The sequence below is a fragment of the Pseudophryne corroboree genome, chromosome 3 (assembly GCF_028390025.1).
Source record: "Pseudophryne corroboree isolate aPseCor3 chromosome 3, aPseCor3.hap2, whole genome shotgun sequence".
NCBI classification, from domain to species: Eukaryota; Metazoa; Chordata; class Amphibia; order Anura; family Myobatrachidae; genus Pseudophryne; species Pseudophryne corroboree.
This window is the reverse complement of record NC_086446.1, coordinates 666,815,926-666,834,261: the sequence shown is the minus strand read 5'-3', so window position 1 is coordinate 666,834,261 and position 18,336 is coordinate 666,815,926. Positions and strand designations below refer to the sequence as shown.

Sequence of the window (18,336 nt, the reverse complement as noted above, 5' to 3'; positions counted from 1 at the left end):
AAAATTCCAAACCAATGTGGCTTAACAAAAAGATTAAGGAACTTATGGGCAAGCATTAAAAAAAAAAATCAGATGGGAATGCGGTGTCATTCCACACTATAATGATTGTAATAAAATATGCAAAAAAGAAATAAGAGCTGCTAAAGTAGAAACTGAAAAGCTAGTAGCAAAGGAAAGCAAATCAAACCCCCAATTTTTTTTTAAATATATCAACAGCAAAATGTTAAAGAAGTAGAGTATAGGCCCTTTAAAGGACAAGCTGGGAGTCTTAATCAAACACAATAATGACATAATGGATTTATTAAATTACAAGAGAGGACCAGATGAAGGGATTAACACACAATCTCAACAAAGATAATGTCTTACTGCAAAGTGCTTGTTTAAGTGAGGAGGTAGTCTGTGACCGGTTAAAAAAAAAAAAAGATTAATAAGTCACCTGGTCCCGACAGAATTCACCCAAGGGTTCTCATGGAGCTTCACGCTGAACAAGCAAGACCGCTATTTTTGACCTTCAATGACTCACTTACATCAGGCATGGTTCCCAAAGACTGGCGTATAGTGGAAGTTGTGCCGATATTCAAAAAGGGAAGTAAAGCTGAACCAGGTAATTATAGACGAGTTTGTTTTACATCCATAGTGGGGAAAGTACTGGAAGGTATTCTAAAGGATAGTATATAGAAAAGTTCCTTGAAGACAATAAATAGGAACCAACATGGATTTGTGAAGGATAGATCACGTCAAACAAACTTGCTTGGCTTTTATGAAACAGTTAGTGCAAACCTGTGTTAGGGTAAGGTGGTGGATGTAATCTTTTTAGACTTTGCTAAAGCTTTCGACACAGTACCGCACATGAGACTTACCTATAAGTTACAAGAACTAGGGCTAGGGAGCAAAATATGCACTTGGGTCAGAAATTGGTTACATAATAGGAAGCAGCACGCTGTAGTAAATGGAACTTTTTCAAATTGTACTGAAGTACTAAGTAGTGTGCCACAAGGGTCTGTACTTGGACCACTATTGTTCAATATTTTCATTAATGATCTAGCAGTAGATCTAGAGAGCATGGTGTCAATTTTTGCAGACAATACCAAATTGTGTAAGGTTATAAATACAGAGGGGGATGCTGAGTCTCTTCAGAACGACTTAGTTAAACTGGAAGCATAAGCAGCAAAATGGAGAATGAGCTTCAAAACAGACAAGTGTAAGGTAATGCACTTTGGTAGCAAGAACAAAAATAACACCTACATATTAAATGAGGTTAAATTAGGGGATTTTGTACTGGAAAAAGACTTAGGTGTTTACATAGATAGCAAACTAAGCAGCAGTACCCAAAGTAGTATTGCAGCAAAGAAGACTAACAAGGTATTAGCATGCATAAAGCGGGGAATTGATGCAAGTGATGAAAGTGTTATACTCCCATTATATAAATCACTAGTGAGGCCACATCTTGAATACTTTGAACAATTTTGGGCACCATAATACAAAAATGATATCTTGGAACTACAAAAGGTTCAGAGGCGGGTGACCAAACTAATTAAGGGGATGGAGACGCTGGAATATGAGGAAAGGTTTGCAAGGCTAGGCATGTTTAGACTGTAAAAGAGGAGACTACGAGGGGACATGATCAACATTTTATTTATATGTAAAGGGACAATACACAGAGTTTGCGGGGGATCTGTTTTTGGTAAGATCAACACAGAGGACACGTGGTCACCCGCTTAGGTTACAGGAGAGGAGATTTCATACACAGAGGCAAAAAGTTTTTTTCACAGTGAGTACAGTACGTGTTTGGAATTCCCTGCCTTAGAGAGTAGTAACGGTGGACTCAGTCAACACTTTTAAGAACAGTCTAGATAAATTCCTAATGGATAAGGATATACAGGATTATGGTGCATAGTCATGCACTATAGTTTAAAAAAAAAAGAAGAAACACAACGACCGACATTAGCAACAGACAAAATTAGTACTAAAAATAATAGAGCGTAGGTGACCACAAATAAGTTAAACTTGATGGACAAACTGTCTTTTCTCTAGCATCCGTAAGGGATATTGGGGACACATTAGTACGATGGGTATAGATGGGGTCCAAAGGAGCCAATGCACTTTACATTTCTTCCATTGTATGTGCTGGGTCCTCCCCTCTATGTCCCCTCCCACAGGGAGTTTAATAAAAAGTGCCCTCAGGAGAGGATGCACACTCTGCTAGCTCCAGAGTTTTTTATTCATTTGATTTTAAACTTTTGTTAATTTCGTTATGCTGTTTGGGCTACAGCATACCTACGCCGTGGGAGTTAGGGGAGGGGACGGTCACCGGCCTCGTGAGGTGCAGAGCTGCTTCCCCGCTGCAGGACCAGCATCCTGAGGGGTTGTTTGTTCAGCGGGGCACTGCGCCTTGGCTGTCGCAACCACAGTACGCCGCACACCTGAAGGTGAACGCCAGTGGTGAGTACACACTGGGGACCCCACTAGGGGGTTTCCCAGTTCTTGGTGTAGCAGAAGCGCGGGTGAGGCATATGTGTCCCTCCTGGGGGGGACCCGCTATAGCCCCTGCGTGAGACTGGCTATCACTGACTGAACTAAACATTCATGTGAGGTACAGCATGGTTAGGAGACAGGGCCAGTATAAATATATATAGGTAGTGGGCTCAGAAGCATTTTGGCACCTTCCTCTGAATAAGCAGCAGCAGCCTCACACAGCTCCTCCAGACTGTCACACGCTGTATCACTGGTACATTGTGTTGATTAGAGGGAGAGCCACTAATTGTGCACAGATATTATTCCGCTGAGTGAATTACATTGTATAAGCAGTTCTCACTGTTATGTCAAAACGCTGATGGCCTCTCTGGGTCTCTGCAGCGTTGGGTGTGCTGGTGTCCCCACTTCATCTGCGTCTCCTCTTATATGCAATAGGGCACGCTTGCATTGTAATCAGACTGTGTTGTATGTGTATTGTGTGTTTTCATTATGGTAAAACAAAAGTTATGCAGTGTATGTAATGCCAGATTATCCCCTCTTTCATCTGGTTCCATATCATGTGAGCAGTGTAGTCAGTCCTCACAAAATGCTGAGGAAAATGTGGGGGAGAGTCACGAGCCCACCTGGTTGGGGGCTATCAATGATGTCTGATATGTCATCTCAGCTCACTGCAAATGCCAACAAAACACAAGAACTGAAAAAAGCAGTATCAGATCTAGCTGCCAGGGCTGATGTCCCCATCCCCCCTGTCTAATTCAGGAGCGCAAAAATGTGCTTTACCTGCTCTTCTATTAGATACTGATGATGATATACAGGATGATGGGGATTATGTGGATCCCATCAGTGGGGATTACACTCCTACACAGGGTATTGAACCCCTCATTTTAGCTATAAGGGATGTGCTAAAGCTCCCCATAGAGGACGCAGCAAATCAGCAATCGTTTTTTCTCCCTCAAAACAAACTGACTGTCACATTTCCTGATTCTAAATAATTAGATGATTTATTTAAGCTAGCTTTGAAAGAGCAGGAGGGGCAGACAGGCACCGAACATGCTGCTCCAGCCCTGGCCTGGCAGATTCAACATGGGAGATCATGGAGCGACTGCCTCACAAGCAAAGCACACATCTTGTTAAAGCATTGTCATCTTGTCACCATTAGGCAGCTGCCTAAGGTACAATGCTCACATAGAGGTACATGATCTATACAGTCCCATCTACATACAGATACACAATGTACCTGATGTAAGCTGTCTCATCTATATGCATATACACAGAGGCACATGATCTATAGACTACCACCTACCACCTACATACATGTATGAATGATGTAGTCTCATCTCTATATACATACTGTTGAAAGTGTATAGATCATGATATAACAGTGTGTATGCAGTACATCATGTATGATATATACACATGATGTATGCCGTCTCATCTATATATATATATGCATACAGGTAAATTATCTATATGCCACCAAGATACGTCACTAAATGTAGCATAGGGGGAGAATATATGCTGGGCATGTGATCGCAGGCTGGGGGGGGGGTGTAATTGCAGGAGGGGTTGAGATGTAATATGCGGGATGCAATCATGGTGGGGTCTGCTAACATATGCGGGGGTGGGGGGTATGGTGCAGGGGGTCAGTTAACATGAGAGAGTCTGAAATCTCGGGGGTAGGGATAGTAACATGCTGGAGTCTGCACTCGCGGCAGGATGGGGGGGATTTGTTGTTTAACACATTGGAGCTTGCACTCGTAGCAGGGGGGGTTAGCTGGTAACCTGCGGGAGTATGTCGCTGGCGGGCTGGCTGTGAGTAACATGCGGGCGCCGAGAACTGAACCTGTCCTTGCGGCAACAGGGGAGCGGGCCGGCCAAACTGCAAGAGTCCCCATCACGAGGGGTGGGGGGTTAGGGGGGGGGGGGGTAACACGCGGGAGCATAACCTCTGAGTCCATGGAGCAGAGGGCTAGGAGTAATATGCGGGCGGCGGGAGCCTACACCCCCCAAGTCCGCAATTCACTGGGGGAATGCAGGCATCATGCCAAGTCCGCAATCCGCAGAAGGTGGGGTGGTGGGTGCAGGCATCATGAAAGCCCACAATTTGCAGGGTGGGATGGGTGCAGGCATCATGCTGAGTCTGCAATTCTCGCCGCAAGGGGACACACACGCAGAGCCAGTAATTTGCGGAGGGGGGGATGGGTGCGGGCATCATCCTCAAGATCAAGGTGGGTGGGGCAGGGGGTGCAGGGATCAGTTCCAGAGTGTTGTCATGGAGCGGGGGCCAGGTCAGGAATATGCAAAGCAAGGTGCTATCACTGAGGTGGGGGGGGCAGCAGGATTGCATGCAGAGAGAGGAACTTCATGTCTGTCAATGCTATAGTCTTTTTACAGGACATTAAAAACTCCATATATAAAAAGAGCTGGCTTATTACCCGATGGGTTACACTCACCAGTTTTAACAACTGAGCGGCTACAACATCCCTGCTCCTTAACCCTTAAGGAAGAGGAGGAGCTCGGGTGAGCTGAGGCGGAGGGAATAATAAAGAAAGCATTTTGTAATCATCGTGTTGTGCCGCCCTCCAGGGGCCATCGCTCATAGGCAGCTGCCTAAAGCTGCCGAATGGTAGCGCCAGCCCTGTACATTACTCTTTGCCCCTGAGGGTAGAAAGTTCTCGGAAAAATCTCCGGCTGTAGACGTTTCAGTCTCTCGCGTCTCTAAGAAGGTGGTATTCAGGGCTCCTTTATGGTAAAGGACCTGGGGGATAGGAAGATTGAGACCACACTGAAATCTATCTACATTGCTGCAGGGGTATCTCAAAGACCGGTCATTGCAGGTTCCTGGATGACACATGCAATTCACTCCTGGGCTACTCAAATTCAGGAGGGTCTCTCGGGTGACATGACCCTTGTTACTACGGTAACTTTCCTAAAACACATTCAGTACACGGCAAGAGTCCTCTGTGACTCCCTAAAAGAGATTGGCAGTATTATTGCTAGAACCACTGCTATGGCTGTGTCAGCATGCAGAGCCATATGGTTGCATCAGTGGATTACCGACGCTGGGGTAAATTTACTAAGATTCATATTTTCCCGTTTCAGGTCAAAGTTCAATCACGAATGACATCGAAAGTGTAAAACTGCAACTTTTTGAATTGATTACGACTAATTTACTAAGCTGTCGTATTCGGGTTTTTCTTTTGTTCCGATGTCGATGTCATTCGTGGGTTTTTTTCTATTTTTACGGCAGTGATTAGCAAAACACTGCCGACTTTTTTTACAATCAATCTCGGCCGGATCTGTGTGATCCGTGCTGGGGTTTATTTTTTTTTTTTTTTTTAATTAAACACTGTAAAATAATAAAAAAAAATGCGTGGGGTCCCCCCTCCTAAGCATAACCAGCCTCGGGCTCTTTGAGCCGATCCTGGTTGCAGAAATATGGGAAAAAAAATGACAGGGGTTCCCCCATATTTAAGCAACCAGCATCGGGCTCTGCGCCTGGTCCTGGTCCCAAAAATACGGGGGACAAAAAGAGTAGGGGTCCCCCGTATTTTTAAAACCAGCACCGGGCTCCACTAGCTGGACAGATAATGCCACAGCCGGGGGTCACTTTTATATAGTGCCCTGCGGCCGTGGCATCAAAAATCCAACTAGTCACTCCTGGCCGGGGTACCCTGGGGGAGTGGGGACCCCTTCAATCAAGGGGTCCCCCCCCCCAGCCACCCAAGGGCCAGGGGTGAAGCCCGAGGCTGTCCCCCCCCATCCAATGGGCTGCGGATGGGGGGGCTGATAGCCTTTGTTGTAAAAGAAAATATATTGTTTTTAGTAGCAGTACTACAAGTCCCAGCAAGCCTCCCCCGCATGCTGGTACTTGGAGAACCACAAGTACCAGCATGCGGCGGAAAAACTGGCCCGCTGGTACCTGTAGTACTACTACTAAAAAAATACCCAAAAAAAGACAAGACACACACACCGTGAAAGTATAATTTTATTACATACATACACACATACATACATACTTACCTTAAGTTCCCACGCAGGTCGGTCCTCTTCTCCAGTAGAATCCAAGGGGTACCTGTTGAAGAAATTATACTCACGAGATCCAGGGGTCCAGGCTCCTCGGGAAATCCAGGGGTAATCCACGTACTTGAAAAAAAAAAAAAAAAACGGTGTCCCGACCACGAACTGAAAGGGGACCCATGTTTGCACATGGGTCACCTTTCCACGAATGCCAGAAACCCACTCTGACTTCTGTCTAAGTGGGTTTCTTCAGCCAATCAGGGAGCGCCACGTTGTAGCACTCTGCTGATCAGCTGTGTGGTCCTGTCCTCACTGACAGGCAGCACACGGCAGTGTTACAATGTAGCGCCTATGCGCTACATTGTAACCAATGATGGGAACTTTCTGCTCAGCGGTGACGTCACTTTAGGTCAATGTATGTGTGTATGTATGTAATAAAATTATACTTTCACGGTGTGTGTGTCTTGTCTTTTTTTGGGTATTTTGTTAGTAGTAGTACTACAGGTACTAGCGGGCCAGTTTTTCAGCCGCATGCTGGTACTTGTGGTTCTCCAAGTACCAGCATGCGGGGGAGGCTTGCTGGGACTTGTAGTACTGCTACTAAAAACAATATCTTTTCTTTTACAACAAAGGCTATCAGCCCCCCCATCCGCAGCCCATTGGATGGTGGGGGACAGCCTCGGGCTTCACCCCTGGCCCTTGGGTGGCTGGGGGGGGGACCCCTTGATTGAAGGGGTCCCCACTCCCCCAGGGTACCCCAGCCAGGAGTGACTAGTTGGATTTTTGATGCCACGGCCGCAGGGCACTATATAAAAGTGACCCCCGGCTGTGGCATTATCTGTCCAGCTAGTGGAGCCCGGTGCTGGTTTTAAAAATACGGGGGACCCCTACTCTTTTTGTCCCCCGTATTTTTGGGACCAGGACCAGGCGCAGAGCCCGATGCTGGTTGCTTAAATATGGGGGAACCCCTGTCATTTTTTTTCCCATATTTCTGCAACCAGGATCGGCTCAAAGAGCCCGAGGCTGGTTATGCTTAGGAGGGGGGACCCCACGCAATTTTTTTTGAAAAAATAAGCACTTTCCCACCCCTTCCCACTGATATACATGCACGGATCTCATGGATCCGTGCATGCCTATCCAATCACGAATAAAAAAAAAAGGTCTGTTTTTTTTTAGCACTTTTTTATGAGTTGTAATTTTTCACGGCAGTGTTTGTTTGTTTTTTGCTTTGCACTTCTTAGTAAATGACCGAGATTCATACTTAAACAGCCGCGTTTTGACCGATGGTGTATTCATTCGTAATTTTTTACTTGGACTTGCAAAAAATTACGAATGCCCTCATCTCTGCCGTGATTAGTGTTTAGTAAATTACCGAGATGACACTTTGATGAAAAAACGGCATCTCGGTCAAAATCGGGAGCTTAGTAAATTTCCCCCGCTGACTCCAAACACAATGTGGAATCTCATCCCTTTACAGGAGAATGACTCTTCGAAGACAAATTGGACGCATGGATCTCCAAAGCTACTGCTTGAAAATCAGTGTTTTTTCCCTCGTGGGCTCTGCTGCTAGACGTACCTACTCAGGAAGTGATCAAGAATACCTGACGGGTGAAACTTGTCTTCCAGCAGCACCCTGCAGCAGGACCTTACAGGCGCCCTCCTCTATTCTGACCAACAGCGGCTCTTACTTGCTCCTACCCTGGTTTCCCCGTACACCCGGCCAGGGAGCAGTAATGCATTTCACTCACCCTCCCGGCATTATTATACTATTTGCATATTAGGATGTGATTCATCAGCATGTGCTGCCATAATTAATGCTATGCACCCACATGCATATAATTACTTATATATAGGTGCATCCCTATATTCTGCATTTGGTCTTTATGTGTGTTTACTCACCTTTGCACATTATTATCTGATTATGTTTTTCAATTAGTGCATTAAACTGATAAAGGTGCAATACACAGCACAGAAATATTCCATGTTTAAATTTCTTCTGATACGTATTCATTTGTGTGTGTTCAATCACCTCTGTACATTACGTGCAATACACAGTACAGGGATATTCCCTGTTTAAATTCCTATTTACTTGTGACTTGATGAAACTCTCAAGCAATTTAGTCAGCCTGATCCAGACGGCATTTTTCATGACTTACATTGATTAAATCTATGTTCATTGTGAAGTCATACTTGCCTACCTGACCCTCTCCATGATGAAGAAAATGCTCTGTTCCTGGACTTCCCTGGTAATATATGATTGCCATCACCTGTGTGGAAACACCTTTCTTATAAATTAACTAGCTCAGCACAGGTGATGGCAATCATACATTACCAGGAAAGTCCAGGAACAGAGCATTTTCTCCCTCATGGAGTGGGTCAGGTAGGCAAGTATGTTGTGAAGTTACCTACATTGTACCTCCCAACATGACCCTCTCCAGGAGGGACAGAATGCTCTGCTTCTGGACTTCCCTCTTATTTTGTGATTGCAATCACCTGTGCTGAAACACCTTTCTTATCCATTAACCCAGAGGTTCTCAAACTCGGTCCTCAGGACCCCACACAGTGCATGTTTTGCAGGTGACCCAGCAGGTGCACAGGTGTACTAATTACTCACTGACACATTATAAAAGACCCACAGGTGGAGCTAATTATTTCACTTGTGATTCTGTGAGAAGACCTGCAAAACATGCACTGTGTGGGGTCCTGAGGACCGAGTTTGAGAACCTGTGCATTAACCTGTTCAACATAGGTGCCGGCAATCATAGAGAAAGGGAAAAGTCCAGAAGCAGAGCATTGTGTCCCTCCTGGAGAGGGTCATGTTGGGAGGTATGCTGCTACATGTTTCAATGTGTTACTCTGTAACACTTGTAGCTGTGTTAAACAACACAGTCAGTTGGATACAATATTACTCTGATGCAGACAGTATGCTCTCTGTTTATGCCTTTAATTAATATAGGCGTACTATACAGCACAGGGGCATTCTCTGTCCAAATTCCTTCTGATATGTTCATATCTATCATTTTGTTACACTTTTCAGCTGTAACAATTTAGCCAGTTGATTGTAACATTTTTTTGTCTGAACCAGACGGCAACCCTATGATTAATACTGCTAACGTTTGTTTACTATGAAGTAACCTGATTGCACTGATACGTGTTTCAATGGCCCTCATTCCGAGTTGTTTGCTCACTAGCTGCTTTTAGCAGCTTTACACACGCTAAGCCGCCGCCTACTGGGATTGAATCTTAGCTTTGCAGAATTGCGAACGTAAGAATCGCAGAATTGCGAAAAGAAATTTCTTTGCAGTTTCTGAGTAGCTCGAGACTTACTCTGCCACTGCGATCAGTTCAGTCAGTTTCGTTCCTGGTTTGACGTCACAAACACACCCAGCGTTCGTCCAGACACTCCCCCGTTTCTTCAGACACTCCCGCGTTTTTCCCAGAAACGGCAGCGTTTTTTTGCACACACCCATAAAACTGGCAGTTTCCGCCCATAAACACCCACTTCCTGTCAATCACACTCCGATCACCAGAATGATGAAATTTCTTCGTTAGGCCGTGAATAAAATACCAAACTTTTTTGCAAATTTACTTGGCGCAGGCGCACTGCGAACGTTGCGCATGCGCAGTTTGCGACTAATCGCTCCGTTGCGAAAAAATCTTACGAGCGAACAACTCGGAATGAGGGCCAATGTGTTGTTTTGTAACATTTCAGCTGTATTTAATAACACAGTTAGCTGAATATAATAATATACTGATTAGCTGTATAACAATCTTGTCAGCTGGATATAAACAATACCCTGTCTTATCCAGACAATATCAAGCATTTGTTATCATTTTTTGTGTAAAGGATTTTTCGTGTACTGTACAGTACAGGGGCATTTGCGGATTAAATTTCCTATGAGATATTTAAATTTGTTATTTTGCAACATCCTCAGTGTTGTAACAACTATGGGGGTCATTCCCAGTTGATCGCTCACTAGCAGTTTTTAGCAGCAGTGCAAATGCTTTGCCACCGCCCACTGGGGAGTGTATTTTCGCTTTGCAGAAGTGCGAACGCTTGTGCAGCAGAGCACCTGCAAAGTTTTTTTGTGCAAAACAAGAACAGCCCTGTAGTTATTCTTCATGTGCGTTGATTCTAACAACAGTGGGACGGCTTTTAACGTCACACACCCACCCGGCGTTAGCCCAGCCATGCCTGCATTTTCCCCGACATGCCTGCGTTTTGTTAAAGCACTCCCTAAAAATGGTCGTTGCCACCCAGAAACGCCCACTTCATGTCAATCTTCCTGCATTGTGCCGTGCGACTGAAAGCTTTGCTATAACCTGTGCAAAACGACAAAGTCCTTTGTACCCATACGTCACGCGTGTGCATTGCGTGCATACGCATGCACAGAAATGCAGATTTTTAGCCTGATCGCTGTGCTGCGAACAACAGCAGCTAGCGATCAACTCAGAATGACCCCATAAGTTAGCTGGATGCAATATTTAGCCTATCTTCCAGCGGTGTAATTATCTGTTAGCTGGTTACAAGTCTCACTCTGCCTGATCAAGACAATAATTAACACCTTGTTGCTCTCTGGGGCTGAGTAGGGACGGCGGCGGCGGGACTCACGGACGACGGCGGCGGAGGGACAAGGGGAAGGCGCGCCTCACACCCCTTGCAGCACCGGGACAGAGACTTGCGCTCCGGGACAGCTCCCCTCCCGCTCTGCTGAATCCGTGCTGACGGGCAGCCGGCAGCTTCTCGCTCCACCGCTGCCGATGCTGGTCACTCTTAGCTACAGGGGCGTGCTATGGGTTGAAAGCACGCCCCTGTCACTCCCCTGTCAAAGCGGCACTTCCACTAAGTGCCGCTTCAGCTGCATTTTATAATGGGCTTTTACTGCCCAATTCTTTGTCCCGCCTCCCCGCTTCCTTCCCTTTACACTGACAGCGGGAGGCACCGACAGCGGTGCCTCCTAAACTCATTTATAAAGAATATGTAGACACTAAGAATCATTAAAATAATATAAAGCCTAATGCATATACTTATGACACAGAATCTGTGTCATAAGTATTTATTTTGTATTATTTTAATGATTATGACAGGGGAGGCACTGCCTCCCCTGCCTCCCCTGACTGCACGTCCCTGCTCCCAGATGGTATTGAATTTGTTAGACTAGGGGAGATCGGTAATAAAGTCCACTGATAAATGAGTCCATGGTTAACCGGGAATAGACAGAGGCATCAGTTGCCCGGCAGATGACTGGAAAGATATCTTATGCTGAGCACACTTAGAGCAGGAGGCAATCAACTCTGTGATGTCTTGCTTCAGGGTCAGACACCAGTAAGACCTGGAAACAAACTCATAGGTTTTCTTAATACCTGCATGTACGGCGTATCGAGAGGAATGTGCCCAATGCAAGAGCTTCTTTCTGAGAGCCAGTGTTACAAAACTTTTCCTGGATGGAGGCATGGAATCCACTCCCATGGCAGGGGGTCACAGAAACTTGGTATCCTCCTGGCAGCTAATCATCTCCCCTTCCATATGAACCCAGTTCTGAGCCAACTGGACCCCCAGAACCAGAGATATTAAGCTTTAAACCCGTTTTAAATTAAATAGCTCACATAAACCTAGCATCAATGGACCGTTGCTTTAACATGTTTGTTTGCGTCTGTATACACTATTTTTATTTATTGCGTAATGATATGCTCATACAGCATTGCCTATACAGTGTACAGTAAAGTAGTTTGTGCGCTATAGTGTACTGTATTTCAATGGAGACAACACGGAGGCACAATGGTGATTTTAAAAAGCAACATCTGGTGGATGATTGCAGGTATTACACTCACCGGTAATGCCATGATAAGCTCTGTGAGCCTCCCTATGAATATGCACGCCGCCTTGCACCCAGACCCACTGTGACTCCGTGATCAGGACTAATGCCATAGACAGCATAGATCCATCTGTGTGAGGATCCATCTGTATGTATAATGTATAATTCAAGGGCACAATCTGGACCCTAATCCGTAGAGGAAGAGGTGGGGATCCAGGCAGTGGGCCCCATTGGAGAGTTTCCCCCTTTACCCCAGTAGGTAAAGCTTCAGTTGACATTGGTCTACTGCCCAAAAATAGATGGCACAAAACTCTAGGGACTATGATGAAATAAATCTGAATGTGATGCTCGGGTTATTACAGGTTATCACCAGGGGCAGTATTTAGTTGGCTAGGCCTTTTTTCTTACCAGGTAATAGTGACCTGGGACTAATGCCAAGAGTCACTTATTAATGTGGCGCACACAGAGGAGGGTGACCTACTACCCAGAGTCATCTATCAGGAGGCTCAGGCCCTTGGCCTGTCTAATAACAGGAGCAGCGTGATCTGGGCCCAATGCCCAGGTCACTCACCATGAACTAAGTCTACTGATTGCCTATCTTAAGGCACATAAAGTGACCTGAGACTAAGGCCCAGAGTCAATTTATACTTGTGGCACAGGCTCTCTGCTTGCCTAACATGCCTCACAGACAAGAGGCCTGACTGCATACGGGCTTAATGCCCAACACTAGAGGGTATATTTACTAAAAGTCGATTTGGTTAAATTTTGATACATTTTTGATCAATGTTTGCATGATTTTTTATTGATTTTGTGTTTCAGGGTCTAAAGAACACGTTTACTAACAGATGATTTTTGACATTGTTTTGAAAAAAAGGAAAAATCATCTTTTAGTAAATGTTCAATTTAGACTCCGAAATACAAAATTGACCAAACATCTACCAAAATTGATCAAATTCAACCCAAATTGACTTTTAGTAAATATATTCCCTGGTGGTCTAGGGAGGGGGATGGTTAATTACTTGCGACCAAAGCCACCGACCAGTATCAGAGGAAGAGGCTGATGTGTGGAGATTCATTTATAGATCTTCCTACAGTGCAGCACTACCCTTTTTCTTCGTTGCCTCTTCTTTGCTTCTTCTAGCTGCCACTGCTCATACTCTGCCTATTGCTAGGGCTTCTACCTGGGCAAACTCTTTAATTCCCTTCTTCTATGGTGTGTTTTCTCTCCTCCCTATTGGCTGCCGGACTGAGCTCTTCCGCTTGCTGGCATCTTATAAAAGACTCTGTGAGTGGGCATAGAACTTTTGATTGGCTTCTGGTCCGTGAACCGTGATTGGCTTGTGGCCAGCATCAAAGTCAAAGGCTGCTGCTGTTACCCATTGGTCACTGGTACCAAGCTCTAATTGGTTTGTGGATGGCGCCAGATGTAAACACCCAGTGCTGGGAGCAGATACTCTGTCATAGCGCTGGCCACTGATGTGTCCTGCTGGGGATAATTCTCTACCTTTTGCCACTGCACATCTGTCAATGGGATCTGGCACTTTATCCCAGTGCTGGCTATTGCTGTCACTTCGACGCTTCAAAGAAAATCTTATATTATGTTTTATATTTTGATATTATTAGTGGGCTAATATATTTCTGTCAGCAGAGCACAGAAAGTAGAATCTCATTAGTGAAGTTATGAAAGTTATTCATTAAAAAAACTAGTTCTCTTTTACTTCAACTCTTTGAATATTCCCTAGAGGTTGTAGCTCCCAGAAATACTATAACACTGTGGCATCTCTGCAGATCGTTTCCTGTGACGATCACCATAATTTCTCTTGTAGGTACTGTTGATAACTTTTGCAATTGTTATATGGGTATGTACAGTATGGACGGAAAATACTTGATGCAATGAACTTAAATGGAGATTTTTTTTATATATTACATGTTATCTCTAATACACAACATTATGTTTTACTGCTTTGTTCAAGAAATGCTAGTATGAGAATTTACAGCCACATCCTGCTGCTGATTGTAGCTTGTAACTGCACATAATCTCTCAGATAAGAATTCTATTTGTAAATATAGAAAATCCTGGCAAAGGAGCTCAACTATTTTTCCCCAGATAAACTTTCATTTTATAATTTGTTGAATACTATCCACCTGTTTGTGATGATAAGTACAATAGAATTCAGCAATACTTAGCTACAGTGTATAGGAGCTATTCTGTTGATTTTTCAGATCACAGCTTCTGGAATAACAGCAGTTTCTGGGAAAGCTGTTACAGTATCTCTGTGATAGAGGGGGTGAGTTTGTGACATATTTAAGCTGAAAAACTACTCTAGGACCTTTTAATGTTTTGATTAATTTGTAATGTTATATGAGCCCATTTCCTTAAAGCACTGAGTTAATAATTTATTTAAATTACAAATATGAACACCATATTCCCACCACTCTCACTTATTTCATCTGGGGGTCAATCAATTAGCAATGTTTCTCTGACGCTCTGGAACTTACTTCGTACAAGAGGCAAACACTCTAGAATCCATCAAGAACAGATTCTAGACTTTCCATAATGTATCTCCATGCTGTCTGTGTTTTATGAAAAGCTTTTCTGTACTTCTTTGTTTCTGTACTGTATTATGTTCATTCAATCTGTAAAGTGCCTTGAGTCCTATTGGAGAAAAAGCACTTTATAAATAAAATTATTATTATTATTATTATTATTATTATTATTATTATTATTATTATTATTATTATTTCATGTTACACAATACTAAATGCTGTACTACTCACTTTCCTGCTAATCATAATATTACCGATAGTGTATCTGGCTTTATAATATTACATGAAGACAGATTGTTTAAACCAAGATGATCTTGGAATGCTCCTTTTGAAAAGTCAGTATTAGCATAGTGTCTAATACATAAAAGGTTTTTTTTTTTATCTGCAGTTCAGTTAGGGCCTAATTCAGCATGGATCGCTATTCAGAGAAATCGCAAATTGAGTGATTATCAAATGACTGCACATGCGTAGTGTTCACATTGCATATGCACGAGGAGTAATAGCAATAGAAAATGCATACAGATCGTAATCGCAATGTAGCCACTGACTTATAGGAAGCTGGCCTTTCTGGGTGGAAACCTGCTGTTTTCCGGGGGTGTCATAAAATACGCAGCATTCAGACCCATCCCAATGTGTGCTTTGCCATTCATTCACCTCACCACATGTCACTGTGTGTAAATTATTTTTTGACTGATTACATGATTATAGAATAATTTGACATCTAATGTACATACAGTTCAATGCTTGTTTTTATTTATTCCTATGAACTGTATTGCAAGCAGCTGGAACTGTTAGGTGTTTCATCCTTGTGTGAAAATATGATTCTTTTATCTTACAATTGTATTTATTTATTTGAAGTGTTTAGATATTATTTCATGTAATCGTTTTGATTTATGTGTAATAATATTTAGCTATTGTTCAACTACTTAGCTACTGTATGAAATGGTTTCCTCTCCTTACTGACCAGGCCAAGTTTAGTATATTGGTGCTTTATGTGCTCCACATGAATAATATTTATTTATTTATTTATTTATTTATTTATTTATATTTTAGTCAAGATAAATACATTTTATACTGTGTTTATACTGTATTTTCATGACAAAAATACCGTCTTTTCATAGAACAGTGGAGTACTTTAAAAGTATTTTAATTTTATGGCAATACTATGGGGACTAACAGGCAAAATTAGAGAGAAGGTGGGTTAATACTTCATTGTCCAAGTAAATTAAAACAAAAACATCACTAGTAACTAGAGATGAGCGGTTCAGATTCAGAGGAATCCGAAACCGCTCCAAACAAGGGAATCCGTGCGCACCCTAGCTGGAGGCTCGGTTGTTTCCATCATACTTGGATTCCCCATCGAGGCCAAACGTCATCTTCCCGACGTTGGATTCTCGTGGGACTTGGGTTCTATAAAAGAAGCAGCGGACCGGGACTTGGCGCCATTTACCGGAGGTAGCAACACGCTGAAGTCTGCTGCGCTTTACTCTGCAATTTCATTTAAAAAAAGCAAGTGTGCATTAAAAAAATATAAATTTGGGGGGACATTTACATTTGGGATTCGGGAAGGGAAGTGGAACAGACTGTGACTGTCAATACAGTATATGTAGGGGATACTCTGCTGCAGCAAGCCTACAACTGCTGTGTACAGTAGTCTCACAAGGGGCTGTACTGTAGGGGGGTGGTATTTATGTGACCGGTGGTCGGGAGACCGGAGGTCACATGACCTCCACCGACATCCTGCCCCATCACTATCCTGATTGTTGGCATGCCGACCAACAGGGACTATTTCTACTTGTGGGTGTCCACGACACCCATAGAGTGGGCATAGAACCCATGGCAACTGCAGGTCGCCACCGAGCCCGCAGCGTGATGAGCGCAGCGATCCCGCAAGGAACTTGCTGCACTCGCCCCTCCCCGCCGGGATCCTGGCGTTGGTATGCTGCTGGGATCCCGACGGCGGTATGCTGACCGGTGGTCTCCTGACCGTCTGTCATCCATACTACACCCCTGTAGGGGGTACACTGTGTTGGCTCTGCTGTTATGTAAGTTATAACTGTGCTGTGTCCACTCCAGGCTCAGAGTCTCTCTCATGTGCATCTAACCCTGTGATTCACACAGTTTAAAAGGAACTGTAAGTTATCTAAAAATATACTGTTAATTTCTATTGTTTGTTTGTACTATTTAGTGCGCTATACTCTAGTGTAATTTCCTCATGTACATCTAACCCTGTGATTCACGCAGTTAAAAAGGAGCTGCGAGTTATCTGAAAATATATTGTTAATTTCTATTGTTTGTGTGTACTATTTAGTACACTATACTCTAGTGCGATTTCCTCATGTACATCTAACCCTGTAATTCACGCAGTTTAAAAGGAGCTGCAAGTTATCTAAAAATATATCATTAATTTCTATTATTTGTTTGAACTATTTGGTGCTCTGTACCCTAGAGCGCTTTCCTCACGTGCATCTAACCCTGTGAGTCCTGCACTTAAAATGGATAACAATCAGTTTAGAGAACACCAACCTGCTGCCACCAGTCATGATAATGATGATAGTCCAGCATTTACTAAAGTCAATGCTAAAGGGCACAGTGGATCTAAGTCAGGGAATCTTAAACCAAAAACTCAATATAGAGTGGTAAAGAAAATAATATCTCTTATAAAGGGAAGGTTTGGTGCATAAAAACATAAAACTGTCAACATGACATTCACCGCACACAGTGGCAAGGAAAGGCTTAGGCCTTGGTCTTTATTTCAGAGTGGTGGTTTTGCACCTGTCAGTGAGACATCTTCTTCTGCCTCTCATGATGCCTCACATTTGGAGTCTAGAAGAGGTGTAAAAAAACTGAAAACCACTAAGGCAGTAGAACAAACTGTGCAATCAGAAACAGAAATGTCACAAATACCTGAGGAGAGTCTAAGTGTGTCCCCGAGTGCTATGTGTAAGTCTGACCTTTCAAATACTGCACTCGCAGAGAAGCCACCTTCCACCGTTTCTCTGCATATGTGGGGATGAATAGCATAAATGTTGCTGATGACAGAAATTGAGGATGCCACCTTGGAATTGCAAGATGATGAGGGGGAGATTTGTGTAACTGATGCTGGCACTAATGAGGATGTTGAGGAGGAGGATGTTGTGTTAGTCATGCACCAGTGGAAGCATCTCTTGACCGAGATAAAAATAAGACAATTGTCATGCCTAGGACCAACAAATCCACCTCAGATGTGTGGAATTATTTTTACCCAAATCCTGACAACTTTTGTCAAGCCATCTGTAGCCTTTGTGGATCCACAGTAAGTAGAGGTAGGGATGTTAAGCATTTAGAAATCTCCACAGCGAGTTCATGACAAGCATTTTAGAACATCCAAAACTGGTGCTAAAAAAATAAAACAGCAAGCAGTCCAGCATCAGCTAGCTCCCTTCTCTCTACTAGATCCCAGCACCTGCAATCTCCACTACCAACACCTTCATCTTGT

General features: G+C 43.7%; 1 protein-coding gene across 1 annotated transcript in view; it reads left to right on the top strand.

Moving 5' to 3' along the window:
* The first annotated feature begins 9,170 nt into the window (after nt 1–9,170).
* The window catches only part of LOC135057371 (olfactory receptor 5AR1-like), a 75,319-nt gene continuing 66,153 nt past the window's right edge, over nt 9,171–18,336 (top strand). Inside the window, exon 1 of the mRNA XM_063963260.1 lies at nt 9,171–9,321. The gene's annotated coding sequence lies outside the window, so the exon portion shown is untranslated. The remainder of the gene's footprint in view (nt 9,322–18,336) is intronic.